The sequence below is a fragment of the Canis aureus genome, chromosome 20 (assembly GCF_053574225.1).
Source record: "Canis aureus isolate CA01 chromosome 20, VMU_Caureus_v.1.0, whole genome shotgun sequence".
Taxonomy (NCBI): Eukaryota; Metazoa; Chordata; class Mammalia; order Carnivora; family Canidae; genus Canis; species Canis aureus.
Genome location: NC_135630.1, coordinates 9625014 through 9637313, shown reverse-complemented (window position 1 = coordinate 9637313; position 12300 = coordinate 9625014). Strand labels below are relative to the sequence as shown.

Sequence of the window (12300 nt, the reverse complement as noted above, 5' to 3'; positions counted from 1 at the left end):
AGCCTGGATGTGGGTGGGCCCATCTTAAAGGTGCCCTTGATAGACATGATGGGGGGGGGGCTGGATTTTAAAGTCGTGTCATATATTATTGATTCATCTGGACCATGAAACTTCCGAGGCAGAAGTCAAATACTTCCCTCAATGGTTGTCACAAAATTATAACCAATACTCCTGGGAAGGTGTGGCATCTTCAAAATCAGAAGCTTCTTCAATAACCGTACTTTCTAGTTGGGAAGACCAGTTGTGCCTGTGAGATTAGTGAGCCATGATTTTTCTGATGGTGTCTCCCTCTGCCTCTGTTTCTCTCTCTCTCTCTCTCTCTCTCTCTTTCCCTCTCCCTCCCCCTCTCCCCCACCCTCTCTCTCTCTTTCCCTCTCTCTCCCTCTCTCTCCTACCCTCTCTTTTTTTCCATCTCTCTCCCACTCTCTCTCTCTCTTTCCCTCTCTCTCCCTCTCTCCCCCACCCTCTCTCTCTCTTTCTTTCCTTCTCTCTCTCTCTCTCTCTCTCACACACACACACACATACACACACACACACACACACACACACACACACACACACACACGGTGGTTGACCATCACCAAATATCAGACACCACATTAGCCGCCATTATATAACTAAAGAGCCAGTCCCCAAGGAAACAGACTTCTAGAAAAAGTGCTACTAATACCCAGCGATCCAGAGGCTGGGTTCCAACAAAGAGTCATTCAGGATTCTGAATTCCGAATTCTGACTGCCCAATCTTTTACAAAGACTATTCCACACCGTAGGTCTCTCCTGCTTCTCGGCTTCAATGACACCACACCAGGTATCTCTCTCCCTCCCTCTGTCTGCTCCTATCTTTGCCTTTAGGAGCAGCTACCCTTCCCCTAACTGTGCACATGGTGTGAAAGACCGTTACTGGCTGATGGACTATCTCCAAATTACTTAACTTCTCTAATTCTGTATTTATCACCTATAAAAATGGTGCTAACACTATGTTGTAATAGAGGGACAGAATGGAGGGGCGCTATAAGGGTTAAACTAGTTAATACATATTTTAAAAATAAAAGGTCCTCTAATGCCTGGTCAGAGTAGGTGCTCAGTGAATGCTACCCACCCTTCCCTCTTGTCTGCTGTCTTTAGGCTATCTCGGAGAAACGTCTATGTTCATCGCTTCAGCTCACATCCCAACTTCGTCTTCCAGAAGCACATCTTCGACCTCAACTCTTCCTCTACTAAGCATCCTATTAACCTAACTCTGATCTATTCCTCTGTCATCATTCCATGTTTCCCCAGATCCCAGGATTTGACTTTTCTATCAGTGCATTAAGTTCAACATCAATGAAGCGAGGCTTACCATTAACTCCAGCCCAACCACTCCACCTGCTGTCGAGAAACCTATTGTGCTCTCTAGCTCCCTTTCATGTTCTCTAATCGAATTGAATCACTGCCCTCTCACTCTTCAGTCTCAAAACCCTCAGATCTTCACTGATGGAGCCGCTTCTCTGTCCTTCACAACCAATGGGCACAATATCCTGCCATGTTTCACAACCTTTCAGATTCACGTCTTCTTCTCAGTTCCCAAGCTTACCCACCCCTACCCATAACTCGGGATTGCCATGCTCACCCTAGCTACTTCTTTACCTCTAGGTGGTCTCAAGGACACTCTAAATGGGAGTGTTTTTGACCTACAAGCCTGGGCCTTGCCCACTTACTACATCAGTTTCCTATTGCTATAGGACAAATGACCACAAACGTAGTAGCTTCAAACAACGCAAACATATGGTTCTAGGAGTCAGAAGTCCAAAATTGGTCTCATGGAGCTAAAATGAAGGCTTCGGCAGGGCTGCATCCCTTCTAGAGGTTCTAAAGGATAATTTGTTTCCTTGTCTTTTCCAGCTTCTAAAAGTCCTTGGCTTGCAGCATCCTTCCTCCATCTTCAAAACCACTAGTGTAGAATCTTCTAATCTCTCTCTCTCTCTCTTTCATGCTGACACCCCTGCCTCCCTCTTTCTCTTACAAGAACCCTTGTGATCACATTGGGGTCCACCCAAATAATCCAAGATAATCTCCCCATCTCAAGATTCCTAACCCTAATTACTTCCATAAAGTCCCTTTGCCAAGCAAGGTAACTTATTCACAGGGAGTAAGAGATGGAGCCATTTTTTTACCTACTACTCCTACCTCTCCAGTCTTACTTCGTAGAATTATCCCTTACTTTTCCATGAGTTCCAACACCCACTGATGTTCTTATAATTCCTCAAATAAATTATAGTTACCTCTGCCACATGACCTTTGCACAGAGATCTCTCTGCTTTCACTTAATTTATAGTAACCATCCTTCAAGCGAGGCCAACTGTTCCTGTTAAATAACCTCCTAGTATCATATACTTTTAGTTCTCAGAATAGGTTATACTTATCAGTTAAACACATATGTTTATGATTAGTTGATTAATGTCTGTATCTCCCACTAGGGTTATAAGCTCCATGAAGCCAGGGACCACATTTGATTTGGCTTAATGTTATCCCAGGGCCTAGAACAGAGATCACATGATAAGCATTTGAAGAATATTTGTTGAATGACTAAACCAGGCCAGTGGGTGATGACTCTATCATCATGAATATCTGTAGGAATTAACACATACACACACACCTGGCCAAAAAAATAATAACTAATATATGCTGGATGCTGCAGTGAGCTCTAATCTGCCATCTCCCATCTAATCCCATAATGAACTTCTGAGGTGGCTACAATCATAATCTTCATTTTAGAGATTAGGAACTGAAGAGAAGAAAGGTTAAAGAACTTGCCCAAGAAGACATAGCTAGTAGATAATTGGATGGGATTCCACCCCAAGTGGGTTTGCTTCCAAAGACCACACTGAAGTCCTGGGGTTATTTCTATAGGAGCATGTGGATGACTGGAACTATGGAACAAAGCCAGTTGAAGACAGGAGACTATACCAGTGCACACACTCATGAGCCTCCATGCACACACACAGTTGGGCAATTTGAAGGACATTCACAGAAGGCCCCCAGACTGATGCAAGCATGTCAAATAAAGTAGTAGGAACATGACTGGTGTGAAACCTTAGGACATCTACCACACAGATAATGATGGAGGTATGGATTTTGAAAGGTGTGGGTACGTCTAAGGCCAGCCAGAACCTTCATTAATGCCACCAAGGGTAAACTACAAACCCTAGGAAAGGGAAAAGGAGAAGCTAAGATGTGACACAGCTCCCTGCTGACATCCCCACAGAAGGAAAAAAGAAGCTGGCAAAAGGCAGAGATGCTGCTGGATTTCATCTGTTCAATAAGAATATAGCTCTTGGGAGGTAGTCCCACCCCCCCCACCCCTGCAACCATGCAACCAAGGTAAAGAAGAGTCAGAAGTCCTATTAGGTTAGTAGGTAAGTCCCTTAACTAGGAAGTTAAGTGTCTCATCGAGGCCATAGTGCTGTGAGGACAAAATTGGACAGCAGCAACAGACACCAAAGAGTTTGCAGTATCCACATGAAGTCTCTGGAAACTTAGCCGAGCTCAGCTTGGGAGATGGAAGAAGACAGAAGCAGCTCTAAGGTAACCATGTGCCACTTGGGCCAAGTAACCAAATCAAGGGACTTCAGCCGGCCAAGACTTTGGGAGAGATGACCCAACTTCTAGACGCATCCTTTGAGAACGTAGACAGACAAAGAATAAAGGAACGAGTACTCCAGACTGCAGTGGAAGGAACCTAGGATGCCAGCAAAACTCCTTCTAGTGTTTTTTCTCTAAAGCCAAACCTCTGAGGGAAGACATTCAGGAGGATTTGCAGAACTGGAATGCCTAGCTCCTTCGCAGAAACAACCCCACTTATCATCCAGGAAAGGGGAATGCGGGGAAATGAAGTCAACTCTATCCCACAACAAGCCTGGGGACCCCACAGAAAAGAGAAAGATAGAGTGTCTATTCAACTGCCCTGCCAAAAAACCTACCAAATGGGTACTTAGGTTTAATTTAGAAATAGCCATAGAGGAAGTTTGAGAGTTTTGCTTAATATTTATGTTCCTTACTAATTCAGTACCAGCCTGTAGAGCTCATCCTTTGTGACATGCAAGTGATATAAACATTTGCTAATAGGAATTCATCTAGAACAGAGAGAAAAAACAAAATCATGGAAGAGGTCAGATTCAGCTGGAAGTTTGGAGGACAGGTATATAATTAGAGATGAAAGCCTGTAACATTGTAGGCTGGAAGAGTCTGGGTCCACACAGGAAGTGGTAGCTCCAAGGAGTCCTGCTGTTGAAGTTGGCAAGGTAAGCCCTTGAGCCAGACAGGAAATTTGGATATTTTCCCATAGTTTGAGCATAGTTAACTACTATAGATTTCCGAGCAGCAAATTGCTTAGAAGTTTGTCTCTTATCACAAAGGAAACTTCTTACCTCTAATAAAGAAGAAACAACACATTTATAAGATCCATTTACACATCAAGGAAGAAACTGTTTTTTTAAGCATATATATCAATATCATTATTTAGCATCAATATACAAAACTACTTGTAACTTACATTTCACTTTATTGATTTTGTTTAAATATTTATCTATTTGAGAGACAGAGAGAGAGCTCTAGCTAATGCATGAGCCAGGAAAGGCACAGAAGGAGAGGGAGAGAAAGCAATCTAAAGCAGACTCCCCACTGAGCTTAGGGCCTGACGTGGGGCTCGATCCGGGGATCCTGAGATCACAACCCTGAGCTGAAACTAAGAATCGGTCACTTAACCAACCAGCCCAACCACCCAGATGCCCCTACTTTATTGAATTTTTAGCAGGTAGCCAAAGTCAGTCAAAGCTCTCTTGGTGGAGTCAGGCATGACTTTAACAATTCTAAAGTAAAGCACAAAAACTCAAGGATAATTCACAAATGTGTTAGCTTTTCTTTCCAGAGCTATCGGCTGGTTTTAGCCATAACATATCAATTTTCAAAGAAATAAATAGTACCTAGGACACTCCCTTGTGTCTGGGATTAGTGTCAACTCGATTGAAACAAATTCTAAATTCTGCCTCTCATGCTTCTTTTCACAGGTTTAAAAGATGCATTTTGGAGTTTTGCACTGTTGGACATCCAATTTATGTGGTTGTGAGGAGCTGCTAAGCAGTTTATCTTCTATCCATTTTAACGATCAAAACTGAATTCCAATGAAACCCTTATACTGCCCGTTGACAACGTGAAAATGGGCCAAATTTATAGCCAGCTTTATTAAATGGGGTTGTAAACAAACTCCTCTGCATAAAGCCCTGCAAGTTGAGTCAGGCTTTGAGGCCAAAAAAAAAAAAGATAAAACACAGGACCTGAAATCATCCTGACTAAGCAAGAGGATGCTCCAAGAGGTTCAAAATATCTGAGTGGACGAGTTCGAAAGGCCTGTCCGCAGACTCCCAAATCTAAGCCATACCAAAGGAAAACGCTGGGCATTGTGTGGATTCAAAATTAATTTGCTTTATCATTTCCTGCAACAGTAGTAAAAACTTTCCCCCCAGTTTCTAAAAGCAGCAAGATTGGTGGTGGTTGTGGTCATGAACAGCCAATGAATGATTCATTCTCGCTCAAGTGGAACCCATGGGAAATGTTGCCAATAACTTGGTTTATATCTTATCTTCAGTTCTCAGCAGACAACATATTCGTCTATATTTTTACAAGAGTCATAAATTTTTCAGTTAGTGTACAAATCATAACACTACGTGATTCCATTTGGTCTCCATCCTCAGGGCTTTGGGAGAGGAAAAGGAAACCCCATTGTCTTGATCCACAGTGTGGACCATGCTTTCTGCAGGCTGCTGGGGAGCCCTGGAAGAGGGCAGAGGGAAGGTGATGTGCACAGCTGTAAGGCCTTGGATGCATTTCCTTTTTCTTTTTTTTATTTTTTATATTATTTTTTATTGGAGTTCAATTTGCTAACATTTAGCACAACACCCAGTGCTCATCCCACCAAGTGCCCCCCTCAGTGCCTGTCACCCAGTCACCCCCACTCCCCTCCCACCTCCCCTTCCACCACCCCTTGTTCATTTCCCAGAGTTAGGAGTCTCTCATGTTTTGTCACCCTCATGATATTTTCACTCATTTTCTCTCCTTTCCCTTTATTCCCTTTCACTAATTTTTATATTCCCCAAATGAATGAGACCATATAATGTTTGTCTTTTTCCGATTGACTTATTTCACTCAGCATAATACCCTCCAGTTCCAGCCACAGTGAAGCAAATGGTGGGTATTTGTCATTTCTAATAGCTGAGTAATATTCCATTGTATACATAAACCACATCTTCTCTATCCATCATCTTTCGATGGACACCGAGGCTCCTTCCATAGTTTGGCTATTGTGGCCATTGCTGCTATAAACCTTGGGGTGCAGGTGTCCCGGCGTTTCACTGCATCTGTATCTTTGGGGTAAATCCCCAGCAGTGCAATTGCTGGGTCGTAGGGCAGGTCTATTTTTAACTCTTTGAGGAACCTCCACAGTTTTCCAGAGTGGCTGCACCAGGTCACATTCCCACCAACTGTGCAAGAGGGTTCCCCTTTCTCCACATCCTCTCCAACATCTGTTGTTTCCTACCTTGTTAATTTTCCCCATTCTCACTGGGGTGAGGTGGGATCTCATCGTGGTTTTGATTTGTGTTTCCCTGATGGCCAGTGACGTGGAGCATTTTCTCATGTGCTTGTTGGCCATGTCGATGTCTTCCTCTGTGAGATGTCTGTTCGTGTCTTTTGCCCATTTCATGATCAGATTGTTTGTTTCTTGGCTGTTGAGTTTAATAAGTTCTTTATAGATCCTGAATCCAAGGATCTATAAAGAACTTATTAAAAGGGCTTGGATGCATTTCCAAAGCATTGAGCATTGAGCATTGGTGGCATTGAGCCCAACACGCCAGTTGACTCTCCCAATTCAAAGTTATTGTGCGGAACTGGGATGCTTGGCCACATTCACCTGAGGGGCTCTAAGAGGTCACATGACCCAGCAGTGTAGGGAGGTTCAACACTGTCGTGTGTGTGTGTGTGTGTGTGTGTGTGTGTGTGTGTATCTCCCTCTCTTTCATCCTCCCGCAAATGAATTCACCCGTATGTGAAAATGAGGAAATACCCTGCAGGGTTATTTTGAGGTTATATTAAAATACTACATGAAAAATTCCTAGCATAGCACTGCACATAGTAGATCCTCAACCAATGTTCTCTCTCAGCCTGCTTTAAACTTCCCCACGACAAGGATCTCATGAAAAGGTGACCCTCCACACTCCCCTGACCCCTGACCAGCACCACAGCAATTAGCAATCACACTTAGAGGCCCTGGCCTCAACCCTAATTTTCAATTCAATCCCAGGCAAGGCCATACCAGCGCTCCACAAAAAGATGTATCTGAGGGCAGCCCCGGTGGCACAGCGGTTTAGCGCCGCCTGCAGCCTGGGGTGTGATCCTGGAGTCCCAGGATCGAGTCCCACGTCGGGCTTCCTGCATGGAGCCTGCTTCTCCCTCTGCCTGTGTCTCTGCCTCTCTCTCTCTCTCTGAATAAATAAGTAATTCTTTAAAAAAATAAAAAATAAAAAAATAATAATAAAAAGATGTATCTGAACTACAAAACATCGGCCTTCACTTTCTGGGGATCTAGTGTAAATCTACCTAAGGTCAGCAAACATTCTCTATTATAGGGTCTCCTAAAGAACACAAACTGGGCCCTGTTATTCTGTGACCCTGCAATAGGACTGGCCATGAAGTAATGAGGTTCCATGGAGAGCTCAGCCAAGCTCTCCCCTGCTGGCAGGTAGCAGTCAGGAAGCACGCAGGGAGGCATGCTTCTGCAGCCCCCAGCAGTCTCTGCTACGGAAACTAACTCCCTCACAAAGGGCCCTTCTCGGGCCCACAGTCCACCTCACCGTGACCTGTTATCTGACCTGCTAAGAGACCAGCACTTGCTAATGCCACCTGCGGAGCAAGTCGCCTGCTTCTTCCCCTCTGCAGCCCTGCTAAAGCCTCAGCCCCCCACACCTCTGCTCTCCACTCAACCTTTCCCAGCACTGCACGTATTTCAGCATATTTTTTTTTCCTTCTCCAAAGAAGAAAAGCAAGCATCCGCTCTGAGGCATGCTTTTGAAGCAATAAACAGCTCACTTCTTTGTGGAAAAATAGGCAATTTTCGAGTAACCTTTGGAAGCATCTAAATAACCCACACATATTTATGGCCGAGTGACTCTTTGGATTGAAGAAACTTTAAGTTTGTGTTTGCAAAGATTTCCATTAACATCTCTGAGCCACCTCTCATCTCATTTTAAAACAAATGGCTCACTCCACAGAGGAGAATCTGGTTGGTTTTCCTCCTCCCTCCTCCCCCAGCTTGGCTTCCAGAGCAGAGATCTGATGCTTGCACGTAGGAAGCTCAAATAGCGAATCTTCACCCAGAGGTCTCGGGGTCCTGGGAGCGAAGACAAAAGCCTCCGTGGTGCCCAGGGTCAGCCTTTTTGTCTCATTTTAAATGAACCTCCATTTCACCTCACCCCCATCTCTTCTTTCTTGCAAGAATAATTCCCCAAGAAGGGAAATGGGCTTTCATTTTCCTACCACCCGCCCCCTTCCCCCCCCACACACACACACACTGCAACAGAAACACACTGTTTTTAAAGGGTTGTTCTCAGGAGAAAATGCCATAAGCTATATTTATCTCTAACTAATCCATTTCTCTCTACTCCAAGATTAAGGAATTAATGGCTGCCACAGCTGCTGTCCTTAGCACATTAATTACTGTAAATTGGCTGCAGCTTCAAAAAAAAAAAAAAATCCACTCTACGACAACGGTGAGAGGCCAAGGTTCTATGCAAAGCATTAGGCACCTAACCTAAATAATAAATCAGTGTAGCATCAAGCCCAAGACAATATGTACAAGCTGGGGCACTGGGGTTGCACCCACCGGCTGTGAGATGGGGCACAGGTGGGCGAGTGAGGGAAAGAGCATGTTGACTCTATAGCTAACTTTTCTTGAGACCCAGGACAGATCAAGTCTTAAGGAAAACCACGCTCATAGTCCTAAAAGCCTGCATTGTTGCAAGTCTTCTTAAGTCACTTCTCAGTGACTTGGCCATTTTTACATTCACTAAAATCCTGCAGGCAGGACAAGGAACACAGGTGTCTAGAATAACTTGCCTGGCCTGGCTTCCTGGTGTCCTATACTCCAGGAGCACCACGTCGGTCCTGCAAGGCCCGAACTCTTCCCTCTTCAAAATCCTTTCATATTCCATTTCCTCTCCGTGTGTGATGTGCTTTCCCCTTTTGCACCCCTTCCCCATCCAACAGAGTTTCACAAACTCCTAGCCCCAACTCAGTGTCCTCCTCCAGGAAACTGAGACCCTAGCTCTTCCTACCGCCCGGCGGTAGGAACAAAGAACTTCAATCTTTGTCTCGCAGTTTCACAGACCAAGGCTAAGAGCACCCTGGGGACTAGGCTCCTGAAAGTTTTACTAGGAATGATCGGGCTCTGCTCCCCTGTAGCCAGCCATAAGCTGATCCTACAACAAGCCTCCCACCTGGTCTTCCCGCCTCCATATTGTTCCATCTTAAGAGCAAATCATTCTATCGAGGTCCCCTGCTTAACATCCCTACATGCTTCCCCCTCTGCCCTAGGTTAAATTTCCAACTTCTTCATATGATTTACTAGGCTTTTACTAGGATGCAAGGGACCTCACAGGCATCTGAGAACACGAGCTTCATAGGAACTGGAACATAAAAGCCACCAGAAATTGAAGCTCTTCTTTCTGTCTCCCGCTCTGAGAACCTAAGGTCACAGCATCATCGCTCCTCTCTGCTCATCACTCCCCATTCTCCATTCTCTCTCTCTCTCTTTCTCTCTCTCTCTCTATCAGCCAGCCTCCCCTACCTCAGCTCAACCCACAAGCCCATCCCAGCCTGCACTACCATACCTAGCCCTCCACATTACCTTTCATCTTCTGTCTCTTGTGTCAGCAGGTGTCATCTCTCAGCTTCCTGACTCCAAGTTTCTACAGGAGGAATTTGATTGGTCCCTCCCATCCCATGGTTTTGTGCCACTTGTATCTTGGTGGATTAGTGCCCTCGATTCAGGTCTAGTCTGCTTACTCAAGACCCATAGGGTGTCTTTGTATGGAATTTAGCTACATTTACCTGGGGATAAACTGTCTTAAACAATAGACAAGTCTGGGACACCCCTGTCGCACTATCTCCTGGGACATAACCAAACTTTCACTGCTCTGTTCTGTCTAACAGAGTTAGGCACAGGGTTTGCTGAGTAATGGCTGGATGAAAATTTGTCAGAATTTTCTATCTAGAGGACACATTTGGAGATCCTTTTTCAGTCAAACCTGGCAGGGTAAGCAAGTTCTTGATCCCCATATAAAAAAAGATAGCTTTTGTTCCTTAAAGGGAGTTGCCCAGATAATAAAATATTTTCTGACTCTTAACTTCACTCGAATCTAACCTACCACTTAGCTGATAACTGCTCCTAGCAGCTTTAACCAAAACAGCAATAATCTTTTGTAGCTTCGGCCTGCTCGTTTGACCTCTTCTTAAAATAATTGCCGACTTGGGCTTTAGAAGTCTAGAAGGAAATCAGATAAAAAGTATCAACAGGATTAATGCAATATTTTAGCATTATAACAACTACCTCAAGATCTACCCAATTTGAGGTTCACCTCTAGACTCTGCAGATTTACAAGCCACATTGGCAAACATGAAAAGCTCTATCTCGCATCAGGTCTTTGTTGTCCAATCCAGGTCTTCACTCCTTATTGCACTTTGAGATCTTGCTCTAGCTCTTTATTTTTTCCTCTCTTCCCCTTCCCCGTCCTCACTCATTTGCCTTTCCTACTCATGACTAGCCATCTATTTTATTTCCAAAACTTCTTTGAAACCCATAAACTCCTGAGGGTACTGAAAGGAAGGAAGGACTGCTGAACACTCAGAAATCCTTTATGGAAAAATCCATTCATTTGTAAAATATATATATATACTGAGAGGTCTGTAGGCATGCAAAGGACCAAAAATAGAGCCGAGAAGTATGAAAGGCAAGACTGCAGAGTACGATGTTGGACAGCTCCCCGCCCACCAGCCACACTCCCTTTGGCTTACAGGCATCACCACTGAAGACTGTGGAACAGCAGGCTGTGCCTCAGTCTTGCCTGAGCATCAGCATCACTCGAAGAGCTTGCTGAACATACATATTCCTGGAACCCACCCACTGAATCAGAATCTCCAAGAGGGAGACATGGGAATAAGTATCAAACAAGCACTCAGATGGCCCTCAGGCATGGACAGGCTTGGAGACACTGTTCCACATAGTGCCAGTTGGCAATTCTCAAAGCCTGTTCCACTAGGTAGGGGTCCTCATCCCTGACTGCACAGAAGTTGCAAGGTGTGGAGCCTGGGAATTTTAAGTCCCATCCACACGGTCATTTTTCTTCACATCTACAACCAGAAATGCAAAGCAGCGTTTCAGCACCGGCTCTGTAAGATGCTCCGGGAAACACAAGGGCTGTCGAGATGAGTGTAGAGGCAGTATTCTCTAAGCCCCTCTTCTAGATTCCCAGGACAGACTGTCGTATCGAAGGCTCTGGAAGTCCTACAACAAAGAATTCAATTTAATTTTATTTAAATTTATTTACATTTTTCTCAAGATTTAATTGCAAAAGGAACTTGTTTTGTTTGCTTGCTTGTTTGGTGGCTAGATGGTTGGTTTTTACATAATATGAATGAGCCTCGCGTGTAGTAGAAATATACTTAAATAAAGGCTGTTGCCATGTTTTCTGAGTGAAGAGCTACCCTAGATGCAGTTTGTAACAACTTCTGTACTACAATTTTGCTTTCATTTAACTCCTCATTTCTATTTCTATTTCTATTTACTATTTATTTCATTCCTATTTCCGGATTTTATATTGGCACTGACTCTCCCAAACTTGGATGTCGGTTTCTCCTTAAGGAACAGGACTGAGGCAAACCTTTCTTACCCCTCTCCCTTCATTCAACCTGACTTGAGGCAGCCTGGAAATCCTAGCACTCCCCAAATGCAATGGCATGTCTCTGAGCTTCATGCAAACAGATCATATCCACAGTTTTTAATATGGCTTTCCACATTATCCACTCCAAACAAGAAAGGGACAGAAAGAGGGAAAGCAGGGATCACACATGGCCCAGAACTGGTCCATAACCTGGTCCCCACTGCAGGAAAATTCACACAGAAGGAGGGTCAACCACCATCCCCTTGTACACATGCCCTTCCCCATGTTGGACAATTTCCTAAAGGTGAGTAAAGGAAGTCATTAGAATTCTTGA

The 12300-nt window shown here is 44.3% G+C and overlaps 1 long non-coding RNA gene across 1 annotated transcript; it reads left to right on the top strand.

Annotated features, from left to right (window-relative positions):
* Positions 1-719: 719 nt before the first annotated feature.
* LOC144291471 (uncharacterized) lies at positions 720-5304 on the top strand. The gene is made up of 2 exons (XR_013358734.1): positions 720-808; positions 5046-5304. It is a non-coding gene; the product is annotated as an uncharacterized LOC144291471 (long non-coding RNA).
* Positions 5305-12300: the final 6996 nt, after the last annotated feature.